Below are 21,911 nucleotides of genomic sequence, written 5' to 3' on the forward strand. Positions count from 1 at the left end.
GCTGAAAGTCTTCATTTATTACACTCGTATCGCACGATGGTGGTGTTGAGTACCAGAGTCACGCCAAGCTCGTGTGAAGCCCTTCGTGTTTTATTACAAACGACGTATTTTATAATTGTGAAGCCTTGGAGCTCTTGGTCACTTGGGTTCTGTTGATGTAGTTTGGTGTGTTTTATAGATCCATGCGTTTGTTAGATATGCATAACAGCGTTGCTCCCTTCATCATTGGGAAGCCCGGTGTCGGGGTCCCCCGTCGTCATATTGCTGGAATATTGCTAGACTAGCGACTAGTCTTTGAATATATGTTTTGATAGAAGCAAATAATTCCTTATAACTTGAAAAGATACGGGAGATTCAGAACCCGAGACAATCTAGACTTGCTTCATTTGGGGCTTTAGCACTGCAGAAAGGACTGGGCGGAAGGTAAAATAACTCGGTTCAGGGAATGTGAGGCAGACTAGAATATTGCTAAAAGCGGCGTAAAAGCAAACTTAATCACTATCATAATGGCCCAGCGGATAAGTGATCAAATTGTGCACTTTGTGTTACAAGCATGAAATTTGGCATGATTGTAGCTTATACCCTTCTTATTAAATAAAGATCGAAGGGTCTCGCAGATTTTTTTCAGATTTTTTTCATATATATATATTTTTGGTTTTGGTGGTGAGTTGAAAAGAAATCATTTTTTTTACTATTTTCATCATAACTTCTTTTAAAATTCTCCAATTCTCATAAGTTGAATCAAACCCGGGTCTTTGGCGTGACGAGCCGACGCTTTAACCACAAGGCTAACCCACACCCACACCCCCACCCCACATTAGCAAAGTGTTTGTATCAGATATACGTTAAAGATGCATCGATGTCACTTTCTCTATAAATGTCCAGTGTACTTTGATATTGGTCAAACATATTTTAGAAATATACTTTTGTACATCCGTAATAACTACTCAATACATTCTTTAATTGCAGACCCGTGAAGATCCGGGTTAGAATGAATCTTCAGTAACCCATGCTTGTCGTAAGATGCGACTAACGGGATCGGGTGGTCAGGCTCGCTGGCTTGGTTGACCCATGTCATCGGTTCGCAATTGCGCCGATCGATGCTCATGCAGTTGATCACTGGATTGTCTGGTCCAGACTCTAGTATTTACATACCGCCGCCAAATAGCTGGGATATTGCTGAGTGCGGCGTAAAACTACACTCACTCACTCTTTAATTGCATTGAATATGTCTTTACCTCATCTAACTATTTCTTATATTTGTTTGTTTGTTGTTTAACACCGCACACAGCAATATTCCAGCTACATGGTGGCGGTCTGTAAATAATCGAGGATGGACCGGACAATCTAGTGATCAGCATCATGACGTCGATCTGGGATGCGATGGCATGTGTGAAACAAATCAGCGAGCCTGACCACCCGATCCCGTTAGTCGCTCTTACGACAAGCATGGGTTGCTGAAGACCAATTCTAACCCGGATTTCTATTTTGGAACCACTGACAAACCACGTCGTGCGTTATACAACAGAGGGTTTTTGAAATACATCTTAAATGGGATTTGTTCCTAGGTGAATAGTACAGAACGTTTTGCACGTGCACATCGACAACGAAGGGCGTTTTCTTCTGGCAAGGTAAGCGTGTATCGACATTACGTAATTATTGGTGTACTTTGCCGTTCAAGAAACAGTTATAGTACGAAGTCATGCTAAAGTGACTACCAGCACCCAGCCCCAACGTGTACTCGTTTTTATTTGTGATTATTGCTTAGATAAGGGGATGCGGTCTTGTGACGCAAAAAACACAAAACAGGCATCAATGTATATACTGTTACTGACGGGATCTCAGCACTATATACTTTTACAAGTCGGGAAATGACATCTGCTGTTTATGTCTTGATTTTACAAACATAACAATAAGAAATTGTGAAGTTTAATTTGACGTTTCGATTTCATTTTTAAAATATCAATTATTCTACCAGCGTATATATTGATGACGCGAGTGAAATCAATCGATTGACCAATTATTCAATCAGTTGCTCCAGCCACAGGTGCTTGTAATGATAAAAACTCACATCATAGTATGTACTGTCGCTAACAGTTTCTTAGCATAGTACTAAGACCCCGTTAGTGACAGTACATACCTTGATGGCAGTTTTAGCCTTACAAGCCCCTGTGGCTCCATCACAAGTACATTTGCATTTATCTTTACAAATTAAAAAATGTGGAAAGTTGAACTCACACCTCACAAGAGCCATGGCCCTCTTGCAAAACATTGTTATGGCTGTCATTGTTAAGTTACTGTTACATGTATAGCCATTACCCAGAGGCTTGGTAATTGTTTTAAGGCTCTTTTACACTTATTATTTCAAATTAACAGCAATCTAGGAGAATCAGCCAGAAATAAATATTTCCAAAATTCAACTGCAATCGGAGAGAATGTCAAAATATGCAATTTGTTTCAAGCTTTGTAAGAATGCTGTTTCACTGGCAACTCCCAAATGCTATCTGACATTTCAGTGGCAGTTGGCTACGGTTTTATGCAATTCAGCGGTGTTATGACGATGTCAGGGCTCATTTGAAGAGCGTTCAGGACGTTCTGACTGTATTCAAGTTTTTTTCGAGGTACATTCGAACTGTACTCCAACTGCAGTTGAAATATTCCGATACATTTGAAGGATATTCCACCTGAATTCCAGCAGCAATCGAGATACATTCTGAGTCAATTCGAGGCACATTTGGGACATACTGACAGGATTTGAAATTGCTTGCCTTTTTCATTTTCCCTTGAATACTTTCAGAATACTAAGAATGCAGTTAGAATGCACTTTGAATGTACTTCAAAAGTATACATGTTCAAAACATTTGGGCATGCTACAAGAATTGATCCAAATAGTTGGAATGCATTCGGAATTCAGTATGATGTTTTGGAATGCAGTTAGAATTTGTGGTGCGTGGTTGAGGTTGAGGTCTGAAATTATGTTTTTGGACTGGAAGATTTTATTTACTTTGATGAAAGGTTAGTGGAGGGGCAGCTCCTGTTTTTCAAGTAAATACCTGTTGTTTTTTCAGCTACCTGGGAGGTTATTGTACATCATGATATTGATGTGCTGGTAACTGTTGAATGTTGATTCTACATTGATGCAAATTTAAAACCATTGATGTCAAAGAAAGAAGTGTACACCGCGGGCTACTGAAACATATTAAACACATGAAAGAGGCTAATCCTCCTAAAAGGTTAGTTAAGAGGCTTGAAAATATACATTGAACTCTTCTAATACGTTTTGAATATTTTTCTTGTAGTATTACCAAAATAATCACTGCAATCTTTAAGCAAAAATTGGAAATGTACAAATGTGTTTCTTATACATCCTAACAATTATATTACTGTGATGTCCAAAACATTATTTGGTATTAGTCTTGAGAGATATTTTAAGCAACAATCAAACTAGTTCATAATATATAATAATTTCTGTGAATTATCTAATTATAATCTCTTCATTACTCTATGCATTCCCAAATTGAGTAAGATGGCTGAACCTGTTACTTTAATTGTTCCTACCCACAGATCTTGGTGTGAAGATTGTTCAAGTTTATCAGCATTACTGTTACATTTGTCTTGCATTAGGTGAAACAGAGTAGTTTGGGATCCTTTGGGGTTTCAAGATTGTAATTGTAAACTAAGAAAGTGTTAGTAGACTGTGTCACAACCACCACATAATGTCAACAGTAGTATGAGTAATATGCAGGTGCTCTCAAAGAGAAATCATTGGAAAGTGGCATGTTGGAGAATATTATATCAAAGACATTTTTTTTATTTTAACATTTTTATTTCTCAGTACATGTTAACATGACATTATAATTATGAATAGATGTTCACATATACAAGGCATACATGAATAGGTAGTATTTACAGGCATAGGGCCTTACAGTGTTACATTGACCATTCTTTCTTTGCAGATATTCCATATAGATAAGTGGGCATAACTACACAATACTTAAGTACACATCGGTACATAATGTTGTTTCTTATTGTATATGAATTACAACTTGTGTATGTTTGACTGCCTCTGGTAACATGCAAGGTATAAATCATTTAACATTACCCATTATTTCTCAACAGATGTTTACATATACATAAGTATACAATGTACAGTGTATGGAAACGTCTACTGCATGTTTGACTGTTTCTAATCACCTGCAAGGCATACATCATTTTTACATTAAAGTGTATCAGACATGATACATGCTTGTTAAGTAATAATAATGTCTTAGATAAAAAAAATTGACAAACATCTGTTCAGTCTGAAAATATTGTGCAGTTGGAAACTGTCTTGACACTTAAATGTACAAGATTTTAAAATGTTATTATTAATCTCTGTATTGATGTATTGTAATACTTTAGAGTTAATACATCAATACTGTAGTGAAATCCTGATCTGCTTCCCTAGTGGTTAAAGTGTTCGCTTGTCACGCCGAAGACCTGGGTTCGATTCCCCCATGGGTACAATGTGTGAAGCCCATTTCTGGTGTCCCCCGAGCTGTGATATTGCTGGAATATTGCTAAAAGAGACATGAAACTCAACTCACTCATTCATTTTCTGCTGGGAAAGATATGGAAGAGAAATGGGATGATTCCCAAAAATTATTACTGGCTCAAGGATGGGGTCATAAAAATAATTAATGGTTATTATATGGTTAAATATTGATTGCTTTGCTGTGATTTTCATGATAAAAAACTTCTTTGTCAAATTTTTAATCTTTGGGGAGGTGCATAAATAAAACAGACAAGCAAGCACTTGGATAGGTCATCTTGTCATGCTTGACAAGTCTCTCACAACTGCGATCTGAGTCAATAAGGCACAACTTTGTACTTTGTGTATTATTTAACACCACACTCTGCAATATTCCAGCTTTGTGGCAGCGGCCTGCAAATAACCGTGTCTGGACCAAACAATCCAGTGATTAACATCATGAACATATTTTGTAGTTATTACTTTATGACATTCAAGTTAACATTCAGCAAAACATTTCAAACAGTGTTAGTCGGGATGTTAAGGACATTGATAAATTTGATGCATGTTTGAGGCACCTGTACCGTATGCTCACCTGTTTTTTCAGATGAGCAGTTACCTTGCCTTTGCATGTGTTTGTGACAGGTACCTTAGTTGACTCAGGATAAACTCACATTTTATCAAACTATAACCTCCTGTTTTTTAGCTGTGCACTTGATCAGTGAAGTAGAAGTAATACCTACCTGACCTTTTATATTTGCATATTTATCCGCTTGTTTTATCCCACTGAGAAAACTGTTTGGTATATGACAAAATACAGTACATGTTTTGTGCATAAAAACTTTACTGTGCCCAAGTATGTTTTAAAACATATCAAACAACTTTTGAAACTCCTAGAAAATGATTTATTTATATCTCTTCAATTTACCTTGGAGCACTTGTGACTTTTCTCATGCTAATATCTGTTTGTTTCAAAGTTCACAGACTCATTTACTTTGGAACCCGATGTTGCAGGAAAAATAAAATGAAGTTCAAAGCAGCATTTAACATGTTTAACAAGTTGCGTGTCATGTTTTATTCATTGGACGCAAATATATGCAAACAGATACAAATGTCGTTCCTTTAGACTTCAAGGGGTGTGGAAATAAAATATTTTCCCTGGTCCTCAGATGAGTAATCTACTTGTCCATTGAATGGAACGCTTCTAGTCTTGAATATATGTCTCAGCTTCTAGATGGCATGGCTGGCTGTGTTTGGACTATCAGTGCTGCTTTCCTGAGAACAAATCACAAACGTTTGTAAGAAATTTACACCTGGAAAATAACTGATAAATCTCATGGAGGGTTTTACCTTATATAGACAAAGTTTATGGATAACACCTTTTTTGTTCACGAGTGCAATGTTGCGGTACAGGTTCTCTTGCAAACAAGAATGGCAAGAGAATCTGTATTGAAACATCACACTCACAAATAAAAAAAGTTGTTATCCATAAAGTTTGTAATCTTGAACTTGCCAGCTTCTAAAATGGCATTAAAAGAAGGATTACTTACAATAGTGGGGGTCCAGGGAACAGCTATCAATATATTTGAAGGGTAATGTGAAGGTCCTGTAATGTATTGTACGTTCAGATAAATACTTCAGAGTGTGGAATGAATCTGTGGCCATGTGGACAGTGGTCATGGCTGATGGGTGAGTGAGTGAGTTTGGTTTTACGCCGCTTTTGGCTATATTCCAGCAATATCACAGCGGGGGACACCAGAAATGGACTGCACACATTGTGCCCATGTGGGGAATTGAACCCAGGTCTTCAGCGTGACGAGCAAACGCCTTAACCACTAGGCTACCCCGGCTGATGGGTGAAATACCAGACCCAGATGAATACTCTTGATACGCTGTAGGTGAGTGAGTGAGTTTACTTTTACACCGCTTTTAGCAATATTCCAACAACATCACTGCGGAGGACACCAGCAATGGGCTTCACACATTGTACCCATGTGGGGAACCGAACCCGGGTCTTTGGCGTTGCAAGCAAACACTTTAACCACTAGGCTACCCCACCTCCCCTGCTGTAGGTGTTGTGTGTCCACTCTTTTGTGCTAACTGGACCCACAGTTGTTAAGGTTAGGGGTTCCAATCCCCACAAGGGTACAATGTGTGAAGCCCATTTCTGGTGTCCCCCGACAGATGTTGCTGGAATATTGCTAAAAGTGACGTAAAGCTAAACTCAGTCAGTCAGTCTTCAAGTTAGGAATACATGTATATTTAACATACATACCCATCTAGTGTTACATGTGGAATTCAGTTTTTACATTCAACCTTCACTGTATTAATTGTATCGTGTATTATGTGCCATGAAACTGTATTATCATAAACAATTCGCTTGTTTACCTGTCCTTTTTTAAATTTTTTGTAAACTTACACTCAATAAACTATGTCTATAACAAACACGCTTATATCAAACTGACGGATATGACATTTTTTGGTCCGAGACACTTGCTGTGTAAAGGCGAGGATTTATGGATGTCAAGTTCTTTTCTTTGAGGAAACGATATTTCTGAGTATATTCTTACTCCTTCATCGGGTGTATGAAAGAAACTAGGAAACAGATACCTATGCAAGTACATGTGGAACAACAACAGTGATGCGACAACAACAAGGGAAGCCAGCAGTTAATTAGCGCTAAATTGTAATACTCCAAAACATTGTGCAAAGACACCTGCTGTATATTTTAGTCAAAATGTGTATAATTAACTTCGGTTATAAAAATTAGTGTTCCCTTTGAGTTCAATATAACAGTAGTTTACTGTATACTAAAATCGAGTGAATTTCTATTTTCAGTAGGAATAAATGTATGCAGAAATAAATGGAACGATTAACTGAAGGGAGACACCTAAAGATATAATTATAAGATTATTTTTTTTTATTAATTTATTTCTTTTTGTAGGTATCAGAACAACTTACATTTTCAACATAGCGTAGATCCAGACATTTTCTGGCATACATTTCAACATGGCAGAGTATGGCAAAAAAGGAATTATATAAAATGCTTGTGGCATGAAGACAGAAGGAGATGAATTTTTCATATCTACAATCTGTGTAGAGAAGCTGCTTACTGATGTTATAGGAGTCTTGTAAAACTAATTTAAGGCCATTTATATGTGGCTTTTTTTTCTGGCATTTGCATTTATATATGTAATGTTTGGTAACAATAATAATCAAATTTAGTACATTGTTTATTTTTTCTTTGTAACAAAATATGATGTGTGTTAAATTTGGTTCTAAATTGATTCCAGTCTTATATTTGATCCATTCCAACAAGTGTTGCCACAAGCTTTTTACTGTACACAGTCACATAAATTATTATAAGATATGATGAACTTTGGTTACAATGAGCTGATGTAGTTCATTATGACAGTAGTTACTGCATACTTAAATCAAGTCAAATAACATTCAATTGAAATAGACATATAACAAAGGTTTTTTTGCCTAAAGAGAGCTACCTAAAGATGTTAGATTTACATATATATTTTTTAATTCTGAAAGACAAACACACAATTCACACAGATGAGGCAGTATTGTAGTCCAGTGGTTAAAGCATTAGTCGTTGATGCTGATGACCTGGGTTTAATTCCCCACATGGGTACAATGTGGAAAATCCACTCTGTTGTCCCCTGCTGTGATATTGCTGGAATAGTGCTGAAAGAGGCATAAAACCTTACTCACACAAAAAGGAGTATTTATAACACAAGTTTCATAATATTATTTTATAGTAGGTGAATAAAAAGGTTTGGTTGGCATTCTAGAAGTTGTTGAGTTAATAAGAAAACATGTTTTAGCCTAATAACTGTAAGAGCCAACATATAAAAATCGTTTTATTGCATTAGACCAGACATTGTTTCCATAAAGATCTATGATTTCCTATGTGAATAATAGTTTCATTGTACTAGACAGGGTTGAATGAAATGAGCAGCAGGTAGCTAGTACCATAACCATCAAACGTGATCAATTTCGAACATTTCATAGATTACAGCGTAACAATGGAACTAAACGTTGACTGATCGTAGACCAGCATGCTCCCACATAGAGATGGAGGATTAATATTGCCTAATCATCGTGTTTCCAACAATTGAGAACAATTAAAAAGCACTCCATCTCTTGTCTGAAGGATGTTATCGTGTATAAAACGTGGTGGAAGCAGTGCTTCTGGTGACGAGGATTATCCACGTCAAACCGCCATTGTTTGCCTGTCAGTTGTGCTCAAAGCCTGGCAGGGCGCTGTGAAGCTGTCAATGACAAAATTCGGGTATATTGGATTTTGGATGAGAACAATCGTTAAGTGTTCGGCTTGTGTAATTCATTGACAAGCCAATCAGGCTTTGAGAACTAATCAATGTGATATGACAGTAATTATAAGCCCTGATTGTTCAACTGTCACTTGCTGCTGAACCCTCCATTGTTCTAATATTGATGCAGCTATCCTTTGATGTCTTACAAGGCGTCACAAACAATGTACAAACATTCTACTTATCAGATACTGTGTCATTTTGTTATATGATGCAGCATTATTGTGTTTCATTAAATGATGAAGGGTGACCTTGTGAGAAATGACACCGAAATTGCTTGTCTAGACACGGTGAACATTATATTATATTCTTGTCTTGTTGATTAAATTACTCATTGTTAGATCATTCTGGAACTGCCATATATGAACCAGAGTAATATTTAAGGTCATCTGAAGCATCTGAAAGAAAAAAGCAAGAAATTCATTTTTGTAAAAATCAACATTAACTTTGAAAAGAGTTGAAAATAATTGTAAATGAACTGACATGAAATATAGATTAAAGGTTCAATAATTTCATTACAGTGGAAGTCATATGTTTATGGATGCAGAATTTTGTCAGTATTTTCCTTTATTTCCATAACCTGATTTATAATAAATTAAACTAAATAGAAACGTGATGAAATATATTGATTGTTCCCTCTGAAGGGACTGATTTGTTCAACGTGCACTTCATTCATTATTCATATTGATGAGAATTCCTAATTCTGATGAAACACTAACTTAGGTTATTATTTTGAAATGATGTTTCTCTGAATGGATAATGTTTTATATTTTTGGAACAGGCTGAAGCTCCTTGAAAGAGTTACTTCCCTTGCATTGTTGATGCCCAGTAGATTCAGTTCACTACTATGTGTATTCATGCAGTGATGATGTTTTGTGGGTTATAATGCATGCGATATACCACAGCTATACTACTCAAAAGGAGAACACCATTTTCTTTCATATTATGGTTAGACATATTTATTCGTGAAAAGTTAAAGAACACGATTTTCTTTCATATTATGCTTAGACATATTTATTCGTGAAAAGTTAAAGAACACAATTTTCTTTCATCTTATGGTTAGACATATTTATTCGTGAGACGAATGGATTGGCAAACAAGCTACAAGCTTATATTAATGCCACTACTATACAATTTAACCGCCTCCGTGGTGTAGTGGTTAGAGCGTCCACCGAGATGAAGTTCGTGGAGTCGATCCCGACAGCGTCATACCAAAGACGTTAAAATATGGTACTTGTTGGTCCCTGCCTGGCGCCCGGCATTAATGGGTACAACAAGGACTGGTCGGCTCGGAGTCAGTATTATGTGTCTGAGTGGGGTATTCATGCTTCACTGCGGCATGGTATCTCAGTGGGCTAGCACTATAAAACCAGCTTCAGTCTGGGCTAGTACAAGCAGCCGCACATACACATACACACGCATGCACGTCGTCATATGAGCGAAATATGCTCAAGCACGACGTTAAACCGAATTTCACCTCACCTCCAATACAATTTACAAAGGTAAATAAACCCAAATTATCATACAAGATCTAGATAATCACATGACAAACCACAAGGTTAATGTACAGTCTGATGATAATTAATATTTAAATAGCAATTCCATTATAACAACCGATATATTTCTTAAAGCTAACAATTCTTCAACCATATTTGGTACCAAATCTACAAGAAGCAGTGATGAATAGGTAAACAGATTTTAAGATGGCTAGGTTAGAATTGTGTTTAAGCTGTACCCATTTTTGTAATATACCATTTCATTTCTTAACACAGTGTAGGTTGGAGGTGAGGTGAAATTGGGTTTTACGTCGTGCTTGAGAATAGTTCGCTTATATGACGACGTGCATGCATGTGTATGTGTATGTGCGGCTGCTTGTACTAGCCCAGACTGAAGCTGGTTTTATAGTGCTAGCCCACTGAGATACCATGCCACAGTGAAGCATGAATACCCCACTCAGACACATTATACTGACTCCGAGCCGACCAGTCCTTGTTGTACCCATTAATGCCGAGCGCCAGGCAGGGACCAACAAGTACCATATTTTAACGTCTTTTGGTATGACGCAGTCGGGTATCGAACACGCGACCTTCCACTCTCCGGGCGGACGTTCTAACCACTACACCACGGAGGCGGTCTGTAGGTTGGACAGGCAAGTAGATAGTGTTATCATAGTTGATCTGTTATGCAACCATAAAGAACACCGGATTTCCTGTATATTACTATTGTTGATATGTCAGACCAATTATTGTAATAGGAAAGGAAAAGGGCGTTCTTTAACTTCTTTGAGTAATATATAGGAAACTCCTATGTGTTTTGTTTGGGGGCGGTGGGGTAGCCTAGTGGTTATAGCATTGGCTCGTCATGCTGAAGACCCGGGTTCGATTCCCCACATGGGTACAATGTGTGAAACCCATTTCTAGTGTCTCCCCGCCATGACGTTGCTGGAATATTGCTAAAAGCGGCGTAAAACCAAACTTAACAGAAGCTTCACATGGCAGTGATCCATGTCTTAAAGGGGGACTGTTTGCTGTCTGATATAGTGCCCATGTTCAGCCTGGTAACATGTTAAAGTGCGAGTCCTGTGTCAAATTTGACACTGCAGTCTCTTTGTAAGGGGTGGTGGTGGGGTAGCCTAATGGTTAAAGTGTCCGCTCATCATGCTGAAGATCCAGGTTTGATTCCACACATGGGTACAATGTGTTAAGTCCCTTTTCTGGTGTCCCCTTTCATATTGCCAGAATATTGCTGAGAGCGGCGTAAAACCACTCGCTCGCTCGCTCATCTGATTTTAAGGCCACTTCACTGCCCATTAACAAATCTTATTGTAAGAACTACTTCCGTTTGACCACAATGATGGCGGATCATAACAACAACTCCATGGATTTTGACGCGGACTTTGGAATTTTCCACATAAGCAATTGGAAGTTTTTGGATTGAAAATGCGTTTGATTTCATTGCGCTTCACTGTGCTCATATACAACACTGCCGCACTAGTTCAGCTTGACCACCAACATGACTAGTATCAACACAACAGACGATGATGGAAATGCTGATAAAAAATTTTATTTAAACTCGATAAATACAATTATATGATTTTTCCTACACAATTATGAGGGAACCTCACTATCATATTACCTTCTATTATAAAAATATTCAAACTCAATTACAATACACAGTCCCAAACATAAGCAAACAATATCTAACATATAAATCAGAAAGCCTTGTAAAAATACATCCCTATCTATGTACAAAATGTGCAGCAAACAATTGTAAAAATTTACCTACCTGGTAAATGGTATATTTGTTTCCGTTTAGAATGGGAAATTCGCAAGATAACGGTCTGGCGAAACACCACATTAATGCCACTCATACTCCATCATATCCCGTTGCATCATTTACAAAATAATTCTGCTCTCTGCCAGCTTCCCCCGGAAGGCTGTCACTGTTATGTTCGTATACTTTGAAAAAAAGCTTGGACACAATCCAGTCCCAAATGATGAAAACAATGTTCCAAAGTGACTGAAAGACTGTATTAATATTATTCTAATAAAGGCTAAATATGTTTACTAATTTTAATTATTTTGCTTGCAGAAGATTTTGTTCCTAATGGTTAACTGAGTACTTTTAGGAAAAACCAAGTTCTATGGATAGCCAACTTCTATATTGCAATGAGTGCGAGTCACTTGCTTGATAACGGTGTTAGTACCTACACCAAAACGTCGCACTCATTGCAATAAAGAAGTTGACTATCCATAGAACTGGGTTTTTCCTTCATCTATACAACTTCTAAAATGCCTCTCAAAGAAGTTATGAGTGCTTTTAATTTTCAAAATAGAAGTACTGGTTTAGTGACTGGATACTTTCTATTCCAAAATTAGAAGAAAAGTCAGCTTAAAATCAACAACAGAATGTTAGGCCACACAAACATTGCAATGAATTTTGTGTGTCATGACTCCCCTGATTAATAGCTAACAACCTCCTTTACTGCAGATCAAACCAGAATAATCTATAGTAGTTGCTGTAAACATTCAAGTTTGTGTGATCAATATCTTTACTTTTCATGTGTAATAATGTTACATTTGTAAACATTTCATAAGAGAATGATTTCATTGTGCACCCACACCATGTTCCCATAGCATCCTCCATTGATGCAAGCTCAGCAAGTGCCCCTTTTGCCCAGACTTAATTAAACACCTACGGTGCTAGTTATATCAATTACAGTATGTGGCATGATGTATTGTATGCCATTGAGACACCAGTGATGTTCAGATAGTACCCTCCATTGATGCTTGTTTAGCAGGTGCCCCTTTTGCCCTGACCTGTTGTAACACCCAGGTTGCTAGTTATATCAATTACAGTATTTGTCATGTTGCATTGTGTTCTCCTGTCTCCAGGGTAATGAACAAAATACTCATGAGCCCAGTTTTGTGGCCCAGCTTCAGTTGCTGGGCCAGTAGACTGAATTTACCAAAGACGAACATACGATTTACATTGTTATTGATTCTTCTTAAAATACTTATCAGTTAATTTTTAACTTCCAAATGTATGCTAACCATTTACTATATTATTGTTGTTGGTGGGGGTGGGGTAGCCTAGTGATTAAAGTGTTCGCTTGTGATGCCGAAGGTCCTGATTTCCCACATGGGTGCAATGTGTGAAGCCCATTTCTGGTGTTCCCCGCCCTGATATTGCTGGAATATTGCTAACAAATCAGCGTAAAACTAAACTCACTCATTCACTCCTTGTTGGTGGTTTCATTGCCTTGTGGGGTGAGGGGTAACCCGGGGTAAGCGTTGTTTTTCTATACATTTCTTGTAAGAAAACAAAAAGGGGTCTTTTTTTCCGGAGGACTATTTTTATCTATACAATTTAGGACTTATTTTACTAGTACTATTTTAAGGACCTTTTAATTGAACACCGGGTAACCTAGCAGTTAAAGTGTTCGCTCGTCCCACTGAAGACACAGGTTCAATTCCCTACATGGGTACAATGTGTGAAGCCCATTTCCGGTGTCCCCCACCGTGATATTGCTGTAATATGGATAAAAGAAGCGTAAAACTAAACCCACTCACTCACTTGTTTCTATATAGTTACAAAAATGCTGATTCAGCTGAAAAGTTTAAGTCACTCACTGAGATTTTTATCTATGTTCTATGTGATTAGTTTCTAGGTTGACAGACTGGTCCTGTAAATGTAACCACCATACATGAATCCATCATGCCACAGCAATGAAAGAATTGACGTCGTTCACGTCATTTACGTCATCGTCTGTCTGGTGGTGGAGGACCTTCCTGTATTTCTGATTATCAAGTCACTGTAATTCTCCTCAAAAGTCCTCCTACTTCTCCACTTCCTCAGACGAGGAATGTAGTTATGTGTGAAATTTGATGTTTTATGGAAATCACCTTCTTTGCAATTTTGCTCTGACCTTTTTCGTTTTATTTCCTGATCCAAGGAAACACCGTTCAGACTTTACTAATTCTGGCTAGACGCAATCTCGGAATAGCCCGAGTTTTGTCTTTCGTGGGGAGCAGACGTGTAGCTCTCTATTGAGTAGGGGATGGGGATGTCACTGAGCGTAAATACACCATTATCCATCGGTGATTGTCAAGGGGTGACAAAATGCCACATGGCTCTTTGTTCCGAGATAGACATTATTATGAACAACTCACACTCACCGGAACAGGCCAAATTACCCATAATGCTTGGCTCTGCACTATCAGATGAGGAAGGGTTCTGCAAGGTATCAGCGTTTCCATAAAAATGCAACAGCAAGTTGCTGGGGTTAATTCAGTATATACCACAGGTTCACATGCTTTAACAAAATATATTGCTCTCCATGAATTTGTTTGCTATGGCTACGTTAAAATACAAAGATTGATATTTTACATGGGGATCGATATATGTATGACAAGAATCCCTTTTGTTTTAAAGAAATTAATGAACATATACTTGACAACACTGGAATTCTATTTGGGCAGCTCTGTTGGCCCAAAGGGTAAATTTCATCTCACTATTGATGATTGGTTTGTTTGATCCTGTTTAAATTGTCCTAAAGCTGCAATATCACAATATTCTCAAACAGAGACTCTTTGTCTATGCCAGTATTGATGTCAAGTTTTAAATTTCAAAGATATTACATGTTTTTACATATTTTACAAGGCAATCATAAAAATGTGAGCCAAACCAATTAGCTCTATCAGAATTTCTACACAGAAGAACTAGGTGACATTTAGGGAAGGTGAACTACCTGATGCTGTTATCAGGAAACATGCTGTCTTACATCAGTTTAACCCCACAGAAGTTCATTGTGATCACCCCTAACCCATCCACTGATCGTAACACTACCTGGATTGATGTACATGTTTTTTGTAATCTAATTAGGGAATGCTTTTTCGATATAATGCAGGTTTTGATGTTGAGAGTGCTTTTCATAGCAGAGGGTATTAAATTTCAAAAGCTAGACTCAGGGGCTGTTATTTTCTAATGATGCAGAAAGTCATGAATGATGTTTTTGATTTGTAAGATAATCAACAATATTCTGGCTGTATCACACTGGTTTGTAAATAATCAAGTCTTGGCTAGCAAGTTTGTCCTTTCTGTGGTATTAGATGACAAACACAGTGAGCCAGGTCACACATTGTTACTACCAGTGCATTGCCTGGATGGAAATTTCAATGTGATGCTGGCTGTGCACCGGGCTTCATCCCAGTCATATATCAGACCCATGCACAGGTGGAATTCCACTTTGATGAGAGCGGGATCCCACTGAAGTTATGCAAGATACTTGGTCTTTATTGTAAAGAAGTTAACACATGTCATCGGTTCCCAATTGCATGTTCATGCTGTTGATCCCTGGATTGTCTGGTCCAGACTCGATTATTTACAGACAGCCACAATATAACTGGAATATTGCTGAGTGCGGCGTAAAACTACACTCACTCACTCACTCCGACCCTACTTTATTTAAATCACATATTTTACCCACTCCTCCCTTTATCACACCCTACCCAAGTTAAACTCATTTATCCTTCCAGAATCTAGTTAAATCCCACCCTTTTATCCAATCCTAACCCAGTCAAATCCCACCCCTTATCCATCCCTACCCTCATTAGTCCTACTCTTCCAACCCTACTCTGAAAAATCCCATCCTTTATCCAACTCTACCCTGAAAAATCCCATCCTTTATCCAACCCTACCCTCACAAGTCTGACCCGTTATCCAACCCTACCCTCACAAGTCAGACCCGTTATCCAACCCTACCCTCACAAGTCCGACCCGTTATCCAACCCTACCTCATGAGTCCAACCCGTTATCCAACCCTACCTCAAGAATCCCACCTGTTATCCAACCCTACCCTAAGAAGCCCCATCCGTTATCTCTGTTCAATCCTCCATTCAGCCCAGTATATTCTGTATCTTAATGCTAACAATTCCTGTGAAAAGTGGACAAATAAAAGTGTGGTCCTAATGCAGTCTTGCTACCTGGATCAGAAAATACTAAAGCAGACCTGTGAAGATTCGGGTTAAAGTTGGTCTTCAACAAACTGCACTTGCTTCAACCAGAAGATCAAGGTTAGAACAACCCATGCTTGTTTCCCTAAGAACATCCAGCTTAGAATTTGTCAACAGCACCCAATGCCATAAGATGGACTAACAGAATCTTGTGATCAAGCTAACTGATTTGGTTGATGTGTGTCATCAACTGCACTGAATGATGCTCATGATGTCAGTCACTGGATTGCCTGGTCCAGACTAAATTATTTACAATGAGTGAGTGAGTTAAGTTTTATGCTGCACTCAGTAATATTCCAGCTATATGGCAGCGGTCTGTAACTAATCGAGTCTGGACCAGACAATCCAGTGATCAGCAGCATGAGCATCGATCTACGCAATTGGGAAATTATTTACAGATTACCATGTAATACATTAAATACTGCACAGTGAGGCATTAAACAAACTGTACTAAAGTTCCGTGTTATTACACAAATAATCTGTCATGAGAAGTATCAAACCACTTTGAACCACCTGTACATTGCGAGTGAACATTTTGTAACCTTTCAGTTGTCCTCAGTTCTATGTTATTGTTAGTCCTGGTTATAATGCAAAGGAGACTGGAACCAAAATGAAAAAAATAATATGTAAAAAATATAACTACGTTTACAAATGTTTCTTTTAAATTTACAACTAACTGACTGACTGACTGACTGAGTATGGTTTTACGCCGTTTTTAGCAATATTCCAGCAATATAACGGCGGGGAACACCAGAAATGGACTTCACAAATTGTACCCATGTGGGGAATCGAACCCGGGGACACAACTAACAGTAACACTGGCAGTTATATAGATTTAGATTACAACTGTCAACTATATAATGTCACCTAAAGCTGAAGGAGAGCGGAAGGTTGCAGGTTCGATCCCCGACCACGTCATACCAAAAGACGTTAATATATGGTACTTGTTGGTCCCTGCCTGGTGCTCGGCATTAATGGGTACAACAAGGACTGGTCGGCTCGGAGTCAGTATAATGTGTCTGAGTGGGGTATTCATGCTTAACTGCAGCATGGTATCTCAGTGGGCTAGCACTATAAAACCAGCTTAAGTCTGGGCTAGTACAAGCAGCCGCACATACACATACACATGCATGCACGTCGTCATATGAGCAAAATATTCTCAAGCACGACGTAAAACCAAATTTCAACTCACCTCCCTCACCTAAAGCTGGATGCTTTTTCTATGTTAAATATGTTCTGTTAATTATGTGGCAGTGTCATATTTTACATTTTATTTATTTATTTGTGTAAATACGGTATCATTTTTAAACAGTTTGGTTGTGGTAGTTTTATTGGATTAGGTTTTTATTAGAGTATGTTTGGTATTTGTCTCCAGCTTGATTACCCCAAGCTGGACCTGGGCTGCTATTGTATTATTGTGGGAGAGCAGGGTGTTCTTTTGTTCTTAACTCAGAGGGCAAGCTATTCCTTGATCTCTGATTGGTCAGTTTTATGTTGTATGATTTCTTCTTTACTAACATCAGCACATTTTAGTCAGTCTACCACATACAGCTGCACAAGAAAGGCACCTCAAACATATGACGTGACAATTTGACAGACGTCTGATTTCCACTCCTTTTTCGTCTACAACTTCTCTCTGTTCAAGGTTAGTTAACTTAATTATAAACATTATGTAGGATGTAATATTTGTTAACTATAGTTATATCATAAACATTATTCTTGCTTAGGTTATAATATTAAATGTGTGATGTGAAGGTATGGATGTGTTTTAAGAATATATTGTAAGTCAAATATTGTGTGTTTATAGGCATGATTTTCATGTTTACTGCATCAGCATTTTCATTATAAGTTTATTAGTAATAATTGTAATCTTTTATGAAGTCAGGTGATACACAAGCATGTATGCCTGCTTAGCGGCCATCTTTGTCGGCCATGTTGTCTACTTGATGGTACATGTAATGTCTGCCACTTGAGATACCATATAATTTTAACAACTGTTTATTGTGTATATTTATAAGAATATCACAGTACAGATAATGTTGTGTAATCTACTTTATTAGTACAGATGTGATATGACTGTTTTATTGACTATTGTTATTATGTTACAGGGTGAAAACAAAACAAACTATATATTTGAGAAAAAAAGTAGTGGCACAAGTCACAACTCACACCCCAGCAGGCGTTGATCTTCACTGAACGGAACCACCCCTTACCCTGCTACAATTATACCTAAACATGATGTAAAACATGATATTGTAACCAGCCTTCAGGAATGCAAATGATACATTATGATACATTACATCATGCAGATGCTTTGTTCAAGGTGCATTAAAACATGACAGACTGTACCATAGATTCTGTTTCCAACAAGACATATTAGCTGGTGTCTGCTTGCTATGAATGTCAAACGTCTTAGTTTTATTACTTTCGTCAAATTAAACACAATTTAATTAAAATGTGAAACCTAGCGATGAGTTGGATATAACACAGGCTGGAATAGGTTTCCGTTTTGTTAACAACTCTCAGATGTCAAATGAAACCCAGCATTATATGGAGTCAGAATTCAGACAATGTTCTACTTAAAGCTACAAGTCTGAAGTAAAACTGCTGCTTGAAGATTTGTTTATATCATCACACATAACATTAATCCAAGTCAAGCTTTGTGTAACATGAGTTGTGTGTGATAGTGACAGGGAATCCCTCAAAAGGTTAGATTATATGAGGACATTTTATTAGCTTGAAGATGTTGTTTTTATGAGCTGCTCCAATAAATGTTTACAGTACTGCTATGTAGAAAGGCCACAGGTGTTTAAGTCTCTCTTCAGAGTTGCATCCCTTGGTGACACCACGATATGCTTGTTAGTGTTTGAAACTGCACTGCACTGATTATGAAACTTTGTTAGCACTATACTGATGGATTTTACCAAAGTGAGATTTTCCTCCTAGATTAGGCTGAAGGCCTAGGCATTCCATCCATCCATCAAGGCTTACAGGTCTAGGCATGTCCATCCATCCATCGGATTATGAATATCCATGAATTTGGAAAAAAAGAACTCTGACGTTTGGATCAGGGCCATCAAATCAAATTCCTGGCATTCCATTTCAGTAAAGAAATCAAGGCTTAAGGCCTCAGGGTATTTTTTGCTGATTACTGTATACATTTCATAGTGATGGTTTCTTCAGTAGTGAATATCAGTTTTGGGAATTTAACAATGTGACCATCGTTTCAGTGACAGTGTGAGACTGAAACAAAGTAACAATGTAAGCATCTGACAGTGTGAGACTGGAAACAAAGTAACAATGTGACCCTGGATCTGTAACAATGTGACCGTGATCTGAAAGAAAGTAACAATGTGACCCTGGAACAATGTAACTAACTATCTGACAGTGTGAGACTGAAACAAAGTAACAATGTGACCGTGGAACAATGTAACTAACTATCTGACAGTGTGAGACTGAAACAAAGTAACAATGTGACCCTGGAACAATGTAACTAACTATCTGACAGTGTGAGACTGCAACAAAGTAACAATGTGACCCTGGAACAATGTAACCATCTGACAGTGTGAGATTGAAACAAAGTAACAATGTGACCCTGGAACAATGTAACCATCTGACAGTGTGAGACTGAAACAAAGTAACAATGTGACCCTGGAACAATGTAACCATCTGACAGTGTGAGATTGAAACAAAGTAACAATGTAACCCTCTAACAATGTAACCATCTGACTGTATGAGATTGAAACAAAGTAACAATGTAACCATGTAACAATGTCACCATCTGACAGTGTGAGATTAAAACAAAGTAACAATATAACTCTCTAACAATGTAACTATCTGACAGTGTGAGATTGAAACAAAGTAACAATGTAACTCTCTAACAATGTAACCATCTGACAGTGTGAGATTGGAACAGAGTAACAATGTAACCCTCTAACAATGTAACTATCTGACAGTGTGAGATTGAAAAAAGTAACAATGTAAATCTCTAACAATGTAACCATCTGACAGTGTGAGATTGGAACAGAGTAACAATGTAACCCTCTAACAATGTAACCATCTGACAGTGTGAGATTGAAACAAAGTAACAATGTAACCATGTAACAATGTAACCATCTGACAGTGTGATTGAAACAAAGTAACAATGTAACCATCTGACAAAGTAACAATGTAAAATTGTAACAGTATGACCCAGAACAGCAAACATATGGTCCATTTTTAACAAGGTGAATTTTTTTTGGTAATTACTTTGTTTGCACGACAGCTCACCTACACTGCACAAATGTTGAATGACATACAATTTGAAAAACAGCCCTTTTTGTCTTCTCAGTAAAAATGATTTCAGTCATGAGAAGCCCTTTGAAGTCTTCCTGTAAAACAGTTCTGTTTTTGTTCCCTCCAGCTATTAAATTCTTGAAGAGATTTAGTGCAGCTAACATTTATATATTGTTTTGTATTTTAACACCAACCTAATGTTTTGAAAGTCTGTAAAGTGAATGATTAAAACAAAGGCTTTTATGGTTTTAGAAATGGAAATATGTAACTTTTTCAGAAAAAAAACAACAGGGAATATTTTTACCTTTAATGTCCAATTCAGGGAAAGATACCCTCAGTGATAACCAACTAGTCCTGAAGTCATATTGGACGAACAGGTTTTATGGAATAAACAACCTCTTTTTGGACGTCAGAGGCGACCAACCAAGTGGTCAGACTGTTGACTTTGTTGAGGCATGTTTTCTTATTCCAATTGCATGTATTGGTGCTCATGATTTCATCCACTAGATTTTGCAGTCCAGATTTGATTATTTACAGACAGCCATCACCAAGCTGGAATAATTCTGAGTGCAGCATTAAACAATTAGTAAACAAACAAAAAAAGAGAAAAAAAAGTTTCTTGTGGATTTGCACTAGAGGACCAACCTTCAATATTTGACCTTGTCATGGTATATTATCTATAGTAATTTTGACTAACAGTGAACTTGATTTTTCTGAGGAATATTACAAACAGGAATTCAGAGATTGGTATCGGTAATCATTTCACTCAAAATTTATAAAATGAAAACTCAGTTTATACTGTTAATGTAGTAGTGTGAACGTATTGCGTGACATGATGTCCATATTTTTTCTACTGTCTGAGTCGTGCCTGACACAGAACATGGGGTGCTGGAATATGTGTGAACTCGGTGGGAGGCGGAGAATCCGAGTGTCACTGCAAATAGCATAGGTGCTGAAATATTGGCTTAGCTGTATTGAATAATTGGATCTGGAGGAAGATGTGAATTAAGGACAAGCGTCATGTGATCAAATTGGGAACATATTCCAGGATGAAAAGATGGCTTTCTTTGTGTTCTGGTATATTAGGCTTCTAGCCTTGGCTACTCACATTAATTTGGGGAATAAATTTGATAACATTACAATATGTTTGCATCAGAAATGAATATGTCATAATATTGTATTTTTTTAGACAGAATTTGTTTCCGCCTGGAAGCAGTTGCATTGTGCTTGAAAACTAACCTGGAATCTATTAAAATCATAGATACTTTG

General features: G+C 37.6%; 1 long non-coding RNA gene across 1 annotated transcript; it reads left to right on the forward strand.

The window, feature by feature from the left end:
• The first annotated feature begins 1,811 nt into the window (after window positions 1–1,811).
• LOC124269815 lies at window positions 1,812–18,505 on the forward strand. The gene is made up of 4 exons (XR_006896619.1): window positions 1,812–1,826; window positions 14,032–14,035; window positions 17,821–18,012; window positions 18,433–18,505. It is a non-coding gene; the product is annotated as an uncharacterized LOC124269815 (long non-coding RNA).
• Window positions 18,506–21,911: the final 3,406 nt, after the last annotated feature.

Source organism: Haliotis rubra, unplaced genomic scaffold (assembly GCF_003918875.1).
Source record: "Haliotis rubra isolate DU_JTF1 unplaced genomic scaffold, ASM391887v1 Scf148, whole genome shotgun sequence".
In the NCBI taxonomy this organism is placed as follows: domain Eukaryota; kingdom Metazoa; phylum Mollusca; class Gastropoda; order Lepetellida; family Haliotidae; genus Haliotis; species Haliotis rubra.